Source organism: Hibiscus syriacus, unplaced genomic scaffold (genome assembly GCF_006381635.1).
Source record: "Hibiscus syriacus cultivar Baekdansim isolate YM2019G1 unplaced genomic scaffold, ASM638163v2 tig00113156_pilon, whole genome shotgun sequence".
Classification (NCBI taxonomy): domain Eukaryota; kingdom Viridiplantae; phylum Streptophyta; class Magnoliopsida; order Malvales; family Malvaceae; genus Hibiscus; species Hibiscus syriacus.
Window position 1 is genome coordinate 456,797 of NW_024063446.1, and position 11,923 is coordinate 468,719.

General features: G+C 33.5%; 1 pseudogene; it reads left to right on the plus strand.

The window, feature by feature from the left end:
* The first annotated feature begins 6,936 nt into the window (after positions 1 to 6,936).
* On the plus strand, positions 6,937 to 7,504 carry LOC120185972 (annotated as a pseudogene).
* Positions 7,505 to 11,923: the final 4,419 nt, after the last annotated feature.

Sequence of the window (11,923 nt, forward strand, 5' to 3'; positions counted from 1 at the left end):
TCCCACACTGCCAGTAAGAGCATTAATGGAAATCTCCAAAGTCCCTTGTCCCTTATCATCAGCTTCTTCCTCCTTGTCTCCTTCCTCATCTCCCTCTATATTTTCTTCCTTCTCCATCATATTAAGCTGTTTAAGTTTACATTGATGGCCAGGAGTAAATTTTTATCCACACTTAAAACACAAATTATGTGCTCTTCTATACTCTATCAAAGTCTGTTTACTTGGAAAATTGGTTGCTGAATTCTTCTGAATATTTGATGTACCTACAAACTTTTGTGATTGAGAATGTGTGCCCTGATAATTACTCTTAAGCACTGAAATCTTCTTCTTCCCTTCAATTTTCAATGCCAATTCACACAATCTGGCCTTCCTGTAAGCTTCATCCAGACTTTTAGGTTCATGCATCCTCACTCTATGCTTAATTTCCTACTTCAATCCACTCAAAAACATAGATACAAAATATTCTTCTCCCATATGAGAATTGTGTTGTAGCATAAATGGCTTGAGCTCCTCAAACTTCTCTTGATAAGTCTCCAATGTAGATTTCTGCAAAAGCTTACTAAATTCTTCAATCACATTAATGTAGTTCTTGTCACAGAACCTACTATATAAATCCTCCATAAATTCCTACCAACTTACTTGACCTTTCTGCATAATATACCCATCATACCAATTTTCAGCCTTACCTGTCAAATACATTGCTGCTATTTCCATTTTCTGTTCATCAGGAATTACAAAAATTGTAAAATACTTTTGGCATTTTTTGACCCAACTCCTTGGGTTATCACCATCAAACATCTGTAATTCTATCTTAGGTCTTAGGGTAAAGGACTGATTTAGTACACTTTTCTCATACAAATAAGGATCTTTATAGAGTGAAGTACTTCCAGATTGATGATTATTCCCTCCTAAGTTCAATTTCTGGTTTTGTGTTTGGAAAGTAGATGATTTGTAGCCTTCTAGTTTAGGAGCTAATACTCCAAGACCCTTTGGATAAAAAGAATATTTCTCATGCTCATTTATCACTGTCACTTGCGTAGGCTTTTTTCCTTCAGATTTAAGTAAAGATGCAGTAATTACCTGGTCATCCTTTTCAGGAGTATTCTGCTCAGGTTCTTCACTTACTTTAGACTCACAGCTCAATATCTTTTGCAAATATCCTTGGGTCTCATCCATCCTGCTTTCCAGCACCTTCATTCTGTTTTCCCATTCTTCTTTTTGTTCTTCCCACCCTCTAGGAACCCGAACTTCATACTTAGTCTCCTCATTACTACTTGCCATGGCTGCTGATTCCACTTTATCACCCATCTGTTGGATTTTCTTCTGTTTACCCAGCTTGACGTTGGATCTTTGCTAAGCTCTGATTACCAATTGTTATAAACCGTATAGAATTCAAGAAAAGAATTAGGGATTTAGAGAAATTAGAGAATATAGATTTAAGAGAAAATATGATTTTTCATTAAATTTTCCAAAATAGAATCTCCCGATTACATTTGCTCGTTATATTCTTCAGTACAAAAATCTAACAACTTATTATGTACAGCTGGATTTCATAACTGATTGTGGTAACGTGCTTGGTTCCTCTTCAACAGATCAGAACTGGTGGATCATTGCTTGTTGGGCCCTATTCTTCAGTTCCAGCCCGTTCTCTGTGGATATCACCACTCGGGTCTTCTGCTCCAAATGGCTATTCGATTCTTCTGCTCCAGGTAATATCTCATTTCCCCCAAATTTGCCACGATTAATCCCTAGCTTTTCAACAGAAATCCCTAACATTTCCCCTTTTTTCTCCACGCACATAACATGTACTTAATTTCTATATCTAAATCTCTCGAATGCCAAAGAATAATTAGGTCACCTCGAAACCCGTCAGTAGGAACTTCAAGAAGATATAAAACTAAGGGGTTTTCTTCTTTAATCAAATCTAAACAATTCCCATGAAAATTTTGTTTCCAATTCCTCTACAATTCCACGAAATAATCTTCATCGTAACGAATTGTCTGTATGTAAAACTTCTGGTGAAACAGGAGGTGTTCTATATCTTTCTTCTATATTTTGAGTAAACTTCCCTAGACCATAGTGTATCTATTCTGATTTTTTGATCATTCTAAATTCTGATTATTGGCCTTAAATGCCCACTCCATCCATCTGTGTAACTTCATTTTTATCAAAATCCTTTGATGAACCCACTTTGATAGAGTTTGGGTTGTAAGTTTTCCTTTACTAATAATGTTCTTCATTGTATTTCCTATTCTTTTTTTCCTGATTTGAGTCTTCTTCTGTGTGAGTCGTGGGATAGAATTTGGGTCATTTGAAGCTGATTCCCTATGTATACTTCATCTCGCTCCCATTTTGTTATGATCATTCTGGTTTGAGTTGTCCTCTTTCCGTGATTCATTTTCCTCAATTTTACTCAAATAATCCTACTGTTTTGGGGTTTTTTCGGATGTATCTTGTTCATCTGTAGTGTTTCGTTCATCTTCTTCTATCAGAGCCCTAAATCTATTTCCCTCATGATTGTTTATCTTCTGGTTGCATTGATTTTTTTTTTATTTTCACGGTTTATTCTGTACCTTATTTGGACCAGCATCCACGGGCCAAACTTTTCATTCTCGGTTTCTTTCTCCTCATTCTTTGTATTATCTTCATTCTTCTACAGTCTCTTTTATGGGTAGGTTTTTCCTTCGGAACTGCATCTCCAGTCTTTTGATATTATTTTCTCAACTTATCTTGATTCTTTAAAATGCATTGATCAGTTTTGTGTCCCACCACTCCGCAATGGAAACATACTAGATGTATACCCTCATATTTGACATTGAATACATTACTCCCTATCCAAATTTTTGACAGAAGGGGTTTGCTTAGATCAACTTCGACATAAATTCTTGCAAACTTCCCCTTTGTAGTCCATGCTCTCCTGTAGTCAATTTTAATGGGAACATCGATTATTTTACTAATGTTCACCAAGATTCCCTTATCGAAATATTCCATTGGTAAATATGGATATAAACCTAAATAGTTATTGAGGAAATGCTAGCGTTGTTGGAAAAAATTAGGTCTCTATTTCTGAACAGTGAGATAATAATCCATAATCTTCCAGGGACCCTCTGTTAGGACTTCTGTCTATCATTCATATTTTGGAATTTAACCACGTAAAACATGTTGTCGATATCGATACAGTCAAACTCTTCTTCAAGCTTCTATATAGATGTGATTCTACTGATTAATGTTTTGTAGACCACTATCTTTCCAAGAAGTTTAATAATTAGAGCATTTCTATAAGGATTTATGATTTTTGATTAATTTTCGTGGGGATCTTTATTGTTGGAATATCATCCATTATTTCTTCCCCTTCATCTTCAGAATCCTCTTCTTCTTCTTCTAGTCTTTTTGAACTTTGGGATATTTGTAACGCCCCGAATACCAAGTTAGAAGTATTGGGCTAACCTGAGATGGGAATTGGTTTAATTCCTTAACTTGTAGGAAGCCTTGACCCAAATTAATGAGGATTTGGGCTTGAGGTAAGCCCAATAGAGATTAAAAATGGTGTTTTTAGTTTGTAACCAAAATCAGAAGGACCAAAAGAGCAATTGCACCATTAAGGATTCCAAAAGATGAAGACCATTTATGAACAGTGATCTCACATCTGATTTATTTGTCTCCCTTTTTTCTTTATCTTTGTATTCTCTCTCAAACTCCCTCTCTTTTCTTCATATTCTTCCTCAACTCTCTAGGTAAAGGTGAGAGCTTTAGTTCCTTGCAGGTATTTTCTAGCAACATCAAGGTAAGAAATGAATTCAATACTCCCCGGTCTTTCTTTTAAGCTCTCAAACCATTCATTTCACTATAGTTCTTAAAAATGTGTTTTAGAAGAGTTTAAGAAATTAGATGGTTCCAATCCATTTTTCAAATATTTCTAGCCTTAGGAAGTGTTTTAAAACCTTCCTTAACCCCTAACAACAGTTAGTAATCCTTGTAATTGGTTTTGTTTAGTGCAAGAGGTTGGAGAAGGCTCCAAAGTTAGGGGAAGGAAAAACTTACTTTGGGTTGAGCCTTTGATGTTTCCAGCAATTTAGCATCAAAGGTAACTCACTTTTGACTCAACTATACCATGTGTAAGTCATTTAGATGAAATGTAGTAGGTTGCATGATCTTGAAGCACTCCCATGGTAGATTTAATGTTTTAGAGTTAAAATATGTTTAAAACCCTATTTATGCTTCTTGTATTTACATAAAACATTAATAATGTTTGGGAACCTCACTAAGGTCTTTGGGATAGAAGAATATGATTTTTTGCACCTATTTTATGCTCTTTGCAGGTTGAGTTTCGATACTAGAGGGATAGCATCGAAACTTGTTCTTCTCGGGCAAACTCGTAAGGTTGTGGGCAAGAGTATCGATACTTTGGGTCATAGTTTCGAAACTCCCAGAAAGTATCAAAACTATGTGGTATATAATGTTTAAAAGTATCGATATTTGTAGAAAGTATCAAAACTTTTGCAGGAGTATCGATACTCTTGAGCTAGTATTAATACTCTAGTCTATTTTTGACAAAAATGCCAATTTTTAAGGGAATTAGACTCGAGGTATCCTAACACTTCAGTATATCCTCAAATAAGACTTCAAGCGAGAACAATAATTAATATCATAACAGTAGAAACAAAATATAGATAGGTTTACATAAAAGTAGCCTTGTTTGATGCTCGGGAAACAATCAGGACACATGAGTTCCTTTTAACAGAAATACGACAGTTAGTGGATCTAAGTCAGTGCCGCAACACTTCTGCAGCCGACTGGGACCAATGCCCCAAGAATCGGTGGAGTAAGTCGATGGGTGCACATTTCTGATGCAGAATTTCGGATCTCACCCAGGAGTACCCAATGGTGCTTCGGTAGTGCTAGAGGGGTGCGTGAGCTCCGAGATGCAGAATCCCTCAGTTGCACCATGATGTCAGCCACATATTAGTAGTACAATATTTAGCATGTTCAGACATGTGTCATTTGTCACTAGTATATTACAATTTTCAGTGAGGCATTGAGCTCGTAAGCTCAGCGTTCGAATATATTTCCGTGCGCAGGTTCTTAGGGGAATATTGTGGGGAGCTATCGCCATTAGATATTCTAATGCAGAAGAACAGAATTCCAGAGACCTTTTAGACTACATCTTGAGTCATCTTTAGAATGCATGAACTGTTATAGACCTTCTATGTATTCAGTCGTAACTCTTATTGAAACTCAGTATTTGTATTATTTTGCGGATGCATTTTGGGAGCTCCCAATAAACTGTAAACCCATACTTTATTATGTTTTTATATTATATAATGGATGATTAAATTTTAGAAATCTACAAGCAGTTTTAAAACAAAATTTTTTGGGTCACTATTTCGGTAGTCTTGTGTAACTTTGTAATCCATGGATTTTCAGATCGAACTTGATTAAAGTGTTACAATATTCCTGAGAAAAAGGGTGAATCCATGACCTTTTCTTTCCATGATCTAGGGTTAATATCTTCCTCAACAATTGCATCTGATTCGTTTGTTCTTATTCGCTTGTTACTGATGATTTTGTTTCCAGGATTTTCCTCCTCCATTGTCACCCCAGTGATAGGCAGAGACACCGTGAGAGAGGGCACCAAGAAAGAAAGTTTCAAGAAGGCTTAAAGTATGATTTGGATTACTCTACCTATGAAGATGAAATAACTACGATTTATAAAGTAAATCTAATGAGGAATTCAATTCAACTCGATTCTTGATAATTCTTACATAAAATATTTTCGAAATTGAGGAAAAATATTAAATAAGATAAAATACATCAGAAGTTAATGAATTATGTAAAATTATCTTTTTAGTTAAAGATATTTTTAGCATTGCAAAATTATAATATTTTTAAATAATTATAAAATAACCATTAATATTTCTCGAATTATTATAAAATAATGTTTAAAATATAAAAAAATAGATTTTAAGTTTATCAAATTTTATTATTGTTTTAATGTTTTAAAAATCATTTTATAACTACTTAAAAATTTAATAACTATTTTCTAGTATTATAGATATCACTTACCCCAAAAAAACCAATTTTACATAGTAAAATTAAGGAGAAAAAACTATGTAAATTGAAGTTGAAATGAAAGAAAAAAACTATTATATAATTAAGAAGAGTATTGTTCTACTTAGCAGTACTGAGTTTGAGTAATTATGTTTGTAAAGTGCATATATTATTAATGATTACAAAAATTATAAGCATATGGTATCTTATAATTACTCAAACTATTTAAATAAAGGCATAATAAGAAAAATTTCCCCAAGGTTTGCATAAATGATCATTTTATCTCCTATCATTTTATTTTTGGAGCATTTTAACCCATAAGGTTTCATTTTAGAACAAAATATCCCCTGATTGAATGAAAATTATTAGTTGACTAACTGTCAATATTTCATAAAGACATGACAACTTCATGTGTGATGCCACATAAGCAAAAAATATTTTAAGAGTAAGCTATAATTATAATTAATTACATATACATTTATAAAAATATTTTTAAAAATATTTTTAGATGATGTGACAGTACACATGGACCTACTAAATTAATAGTAAACGTTGTATGTTCTTCAACTAATAATTTCCATTTACCTAGAAAGCATTCTGTTTTAAAATAAAATGTTATGGACTAAAATACTCAAAAAGAAAATATATTATTACTCCTTAAATGCACTCAACTTTATTAGAGCATGACCAATCACCCAAATATACAAGTTTTGATGGATAGAATCAGTCTAAAATAGCAGTCATTTAGTAGTTGAACTACTCCATGAACAAAACCAGTAATCAGCTCAACTTCCAGCCAACCATACACCTAAGTTCCTCCTCCATTGTATTTCAGATGAATAAATATATATATATATATATACACTCAAAGCCCCACAACACCGTATAGCCAATACACATTTCACTTCCTCAAAATCAAACATTCATTAAACATCTCTAACTCAACCTCCGGATTCCGGAATGGCCACCACCAAGGAAGTCGACCAGCGAGCCGGGGCGGAGATCGTCTACGGAGCCGAAGACTGCTACCGCCACTCCTTGGAGCTCCTGCAAGAACTGGGGTTCCCTAAAGGCGTGCTTCCGTTGAAAGACCTCGTAGAATGTGGACGAGTCAGGGAAACCGGGTTCGTCTGGATGAAACAGAAGGCGCCGTACGAGCATTTCTTCGACGGTACGAATACTAAGGTGAGCTACGCGACGGAGGTTACCGCATACTTTGGGGAAGTTCAGGATGAAGAAGATGACCGGGGTTAAGAGCAAACAGGTTTTCATATGGGTGCCGATAGCCGAGATGAGCATCGACGATGCTACTGGCGACAAGATGTACTTCAAAACTCCAATGGGGATTGGGAAATCGTTTCCGGTGACGGCGTTCATGACGGAGGAGGAGGAGGAGGAGAAGTATTTGAAGGACAAGAAAGCAATGAATGAAAAATTCTGATGTTATTACTGCAATTTTTCTAATGTTTTTCTGATGTTATTACTGCATTGGTCCCCAAGGCCAAACTATGATATTGTTAGTTTTGTTTGCTTTCTTTATTATTAATTATTTAAAAAACTTTTATCTATTGCAATTATGTAGTTTTTATTTTGCCATTTTATTAAATAAAAAACACATATTTCTTAGATTTTTCTCTTTTCATTTTTCAATTATGTAGTTTGTTTTTTTCAGTTCATGCCATTTTATAAGAGAATGGAAAAAAAACACAAAAAAACAACACCACCAACTTACATTAAATAAAAATATAATTATAACATGCACAGAAAATTAGTAAAATCCAATAGATATCGCACATCAGTTACAATAATTAAGTAATTTATAACATGGTTTTTAAAACCGAACCGGTTAACGAATCGGTCATGCTATCAGTTCACTGGTTCAATCGATCGAATCAGTTCGACCGGTCGGAAGAACCAGAAGACGTCATAATTATTTAAAAAATTAAATAAAAATACCAAAAATATTTAATAAAAATATTTTTTTATATCACAAGACATATTCAAAGCAAGTCATAATATATAAGTTAAAAACCATAAAATCAAGTGAAACAAATGATTCAAATTAACTACAACATAATATTTAAGGTAAAACATATTAAATAATAAATATAATTATATAACTATAATTAAAAAATAAATTTGGGGCTAAAAAAATCATAACCAAATGATATTGTTTGGTTTAATTTTTTTATTAAAAAAATAATTCTACATGGCTAAGAAACATAGAAGAGCGTCCCAAAAGTCTAAAGAGTAAAAATATGAGAACAAAACAATCTCAATGGCTAAGAAACATAGAAGAGCATCTTACTAAATTCTATAAATAATAGAGGTAATTTGACATTCAAAATCATAGTCTTTTGGTGAGCATTGAGTGAACTATTCTTTCACTTCAATCAAGCTCAAACTTGAGGCTTTAATCGAGCTTCTAAATTTTTTTTAGTTCAAGCCTTTTCGAGTTCAAGTTTCAATATTATATTTCGAGTTCGAGTTGAACTTGATAATTTTTAGCTCGTGAGTTTGAGTCGAGTTGAGCTTACTTTTAAAGTTTTCAAGTTCGAGTCGAGCTCAGCAATACTCGAGTTTGACTTGGCTCGTTTAACAAGCGTCGTTGTTTGGTTTAATTTTTTTTTAAAAAAAACAAAATTGGCGGTTTTTTCCGATTCACTAATAGCGGTTCAAACCGGTGTAGATTGAATCGGACTAAGCAGCGGTTCATCCTATAATGAGATTAAGGATGTGTTTGAATAAAAATACTCCTCTCTATATAATTTTTAGGAATAATTATAATAATACACTCTCTATATAATTTTTTTCAATAAAATCATTATTTTTATTAAATAAAAATAACGTTTTTTATTATTTCGGGTCGGATCGGATCGGATCGGATTCTGGTTTATCTAAAAAATTCGGATTGAGTGAAGATATATATTTTTTTGGTCGGGTCAAGTCAGGTGAAAGATATAAAATTTTAGGGTTGTGTCGAGTTATATACGAGAATGGATAGAAAATCAAAATTGCATACCGAGGTGAATTTTGATTTTGTTTAATGCTATTGGTATATATACAATTGAATTATTATTTGATATATTATTGCAAAAAAAAATAGAAAGTGTAGATCAGATATGCTTGGGTGATTCAAGCATATTTTTAAATATATTAAAAATATTCTTTTAAGGAATAAATAATAAAACATTCGATATTATCTAAAAATTTTATATAAAATCGAAACTTTAACTGATTAATTAAAATAACTAATTTATTAAAAACTTGACAAAACCGAATGTTTCGATAAAATTAATTTTAACCGATTTTTGCTTCACTCTAAAATGAAGGTCATGATAAGCCCATTGGGGCTCTGGGTCTACATTACAAACTACCGCTAATGCTCTTTCGCAGGCCTTTAGTGTCAAGGCTGAAACCTATAGTTACTTATATTATTATTATAAACCAAGTCAAAATTTAAAATTGTAAAATTTGTAGTCAAATTAAATTCAGAGTTCATTCATGGATAAATAGGATATCCCTGTCTGAATCACCCTCGTTTACAAGACTGCTCTAGTCTTGTGAAAGGCTGAATGAATATGTGACCGTAACAGTCTCATGAATTAAGTAATTAATCCATTACCTTATTCCATATTATATTAGGGTCAAGTATATAAATAGTCCCCAAACTTTTAGGGTACTTGCATTTTGGTCACCAAACTTTTAAAACTCGTAATACAGTCATCAAACTTTTAATTTGTTTTCATTTTAGTATCTGCCGTTAGTTTTTGTTGATGTGACATTTAACTCCGTTAACTTTATGACGTTGCAGCAGCAGCTTTTCCTTCTTCTTCTTCTTCTTCTTCTTCTTCTTCTTCTTCTTCTTCTTCTTCTTCTTCTTCTTCTTCTTATTCTTCTTCTTCTTCTTCTTCTCCTCCTCCTCCTCCTCACACACTCTGTCCGAAAATACTAGTTTTGCCTTCAAGTTGAGACCTCAGCACTACAAACAGGGCAGACCTGCGGCAATACAGCGAAGTACAAAAGGTGACGATATGAAGGAGTCGCATAAACCGGAATTCCAACACATATAATATTAACAAAATCGTAACACGGGAACAAACTACAAGCTATTAAACGGAAATATAAATAACCATACCTTGTTTATTTATGCACTTGGGATGATATGAATGCTTGCAAGAAAGTGACGTTAAGGAGTCACCATCCTCGTAGTCTACACGGGAGATGACACACCTGAAAACATGGTTACAAGTTCAATCATCTAGAGAAAAACATTCAGGCATTAAAAAAAAATAAAACTAAAGCATTCAAACTTACGAATCGTTGCTTCCAGTTTGACTGTTTCCTGTCTTGTATGTCACCGAAGGCAAGGATGCAATTGAATCAGCTGAAAGCCCCCTGCTCTCTGTTCCAACTACTTCACCGAGTGCGATAAGTTCCTGAATGATAGGATTGAGCTTTGTATGAGTGCTTGAGCAAAATTCTAAAGCACTCAAACCTAAATGGAAGCTTACCTCATATGAGAGCTCATCAGGATCAACTCCTCCTATGTATCCTGCAAATGCATGTCATCAAAAGGCTAACAACTTGAAAAAAATAGAAATAATAACACACAACACTGCTTTAACGGAAAAATATAAGAGGGAAGTAAAATCATGCTCTCTCCTGCAAGCAAATGTCAAGTTAATTTGAGCATGCATTAGCTATTTCATGAAAATTCAGTCAATTCACGCTAAGATCAGTGTAAAGAATAAAGACTAGCTTCTGTTCTCCCATGGACCACAGTGAAAGAATGACAACGGGCATCAAATTAATCACCCAAGTCCAGCGATTCTAAATCTCCCCCCTCTACCAGCCCTTCCAGTTCCTCTAAAAAGAGCACCGGCAGCTCCCCCACCCCCGTCCCCGCCAAAAACAATGGTGACGAATCCTCTGTTCCAACTTCCAAGGATTTTCTTGGCAAGAAGAAGAGGGAAGAAAGAAGGTAGAAGAAGAAGAAAAAGCTGCTGCTGCCACGTCAGAAAGTTAAAGGGGTTAAGTGACACGTCAACAAAAATTAACCGCAGATAACGACAAGGATCAAAATAAAAACAAATTAAAAGTTTGATGATTGTATTGCAAGTTTCAAAAGTTGTGTTACTAAAATGTAAATACTCTAAAAGCTTGGGGACTATTTATATACTTTACCTATTACTTTATTATATATATTAAATCATGGCTTGATCAATTTAAAAAATATAAATCAATTAAATAATTTCAATTTTCAGATTGAAAAATGTCAAATTAACTAATAGCATATATTATTCAATGTCAAAATTTAGGAATATAAATGAATTAATATAAAAATAAGTGTTTAAATTATTTAACGAAAAAACGTTTTATTGTTTAAAAATTTTTAAAAAAAATAAGTGTGTAACATTTTTTGAGTTATACTTTTAAGTGTATATCATTTATTTTTTTAATTTTTAATAATAAAAATATTACTTTTAATTAAAAAAGAAAAATTGATTTATAAAAAATCCAATTTTTTCACTGAAATTATTAAAAAAAAACTAAAATCTCTCATTTTGATCCTATTACCAACCATCGTCGGTCATCTCCGACCACCACCATCATCGTCGAACGGTAACCCACTCGTTGCTACCCACCCATCGATCAAATCATCATCCTTACCGTCACCCAAAATCCATAAATCTAAAATCCCAAAATCTAAATTTTTAATTCGCAATTTCAATTTTAATTTCCCAACCCAAAAGGTCGTCGGGCATCATCGTCGAACAATTGTATTTTGATCGAAATTTCAAGGTAGTTCGAATGGTGGCGGCAATGTGGCTTATGGACATCAAAATCGACCAAAATCAACGAACAACATCAA